At 36.2% G+C, this 1,276-nt stretch overlaps 1 long non-coding RNA gene across 1 annotated transcript; it reads left to right on the top strand.

Annotated features, from left to right (window-relative positions):
• Window positions 1–243: 243 nt before the first annotated feature.
• LOC109587830 (uncharacterized) lies at window positions 244–1,132 on the top strand. The gene is made up of 3 exons (XR_002187819.1): window positions 244–395; window positions 444–1,060; window positions 1,114–1,132. It is a non-coding gene; the product is annotated as an uncharacterized LOC109587830 (long non-coding RNA).
• The last annotated feature ends 144 nt before the right edge of the window (window positions 1,133–1,276 follow it).

Raw genomic sequence — 1,276 nt, 5'->3', positions numbered from 1 at the left:
ATACTGGATACAATAACAATGGTATGTGATGAATATAGACTATAATTAATATACTTATTTTACAGATGGTCCTGATGCTGATCCTACTATGCAGTTCTCTCTCATCTCCAGTAGATTAGTGGCTACCCCTCCAGCCTTTATTCTCAGTTTCAATGTCTCTGATGGTCCTCCTACTAATGTCAGTTGTTCAGTGAATGGGAATGGAATATCTACTGAACTGTCTCGTGTGATAGTGAATGGACCAGGATCTGTTACAAGAGTGACACTAACAGTGAGACTGAGAGAAGCTGGTAACTATCAGTGTACTGTATCTAACACCAGGGTCACTGATGGTAATAATGGTGATATTGGAGGTGTTCAGGCAACTAGTACTAACACATTATTGAGTATATCAGGTTTGTGACATTTACTGTTTATATACTTATAGTCTTTCTCTCAATCAGTATCTGATACCCCAACTGGTTTAACTGCTACAAGATTAAGTACTGGTTTAGCTCATGTAAGACTCTCCTGGCCTACTGTATCAGGAGCTACTGGTTATGAGGTCTACTATCAACTGTCTAGTAATACTCCTGTTAGTGTAGGCACTACTGCTTCAACAACAATCAATATAACATCAGGATTGTTTCGAGGGATTACATACACTTTCTATGTAGTATCTTATGGATCAGCTTCTCTGCCTAGTGGTAATGCTTCAGTAATCTTAAAATTTAGTAAGATATCACATAACTATTAAATTAACATCTGATATGTACCTGGTATATTATTTCAGGTGATCCTGTTGTTAGTGATTTGATGGCTACAGTTATTACAACTTCAGCCATTATATTAACATGGAGTCCACCAACTGCTGTAGTACCAATTAGTTATGAAATTAAAAGGAGATGTAGAAGAGTATGTGAATCATCAGTCACTAGTAATAGTGAAACATCAGTTTTATCACCACATACTTCAACTGGTATACCTCCTTACAGTCAATGTGCCTTTGATCTTATTGGAGTGTATGGATCTCTGAAAGTTTTTTTGACTACAAATTATTTAGCTAATACACCTTCAACTGGTAAAATAATAATCCTTAAATTTTTGAAAATTTTTACCATTCTTTCTCTCTAGCTCCTACTGCACCAGTGGGTGATATTATATTCTCATCAGTAGAGTCAGTGTCAATGACTATCTCATGGGATGAAGTACCTTGCAATGGAAGGAATGGTCCAATCACTGGATACTACCTCACATACACTAACATCACTTCAAACACTAGTTATACTGTTAATAT

The sequence above is a fragment of the Amphimedon queenslandica genome, unplaced genomic scaffold, assembly GCF_000090795.2.
Source record: "Amphimedon queenslandica unplaced genomic scaffold, v1.1 AMPQUscaffold_12435, whole genome shotgun sequence".
NCBI lineage: Eukaryota > Metazoa > Porifera > Demospongiae > Haplosclerida > Niphatidae > Amphimedon > Amphimedon queenslandica.
This window is presented reverse-complemented; position numbering and strand designations above follow the sequence as displayed.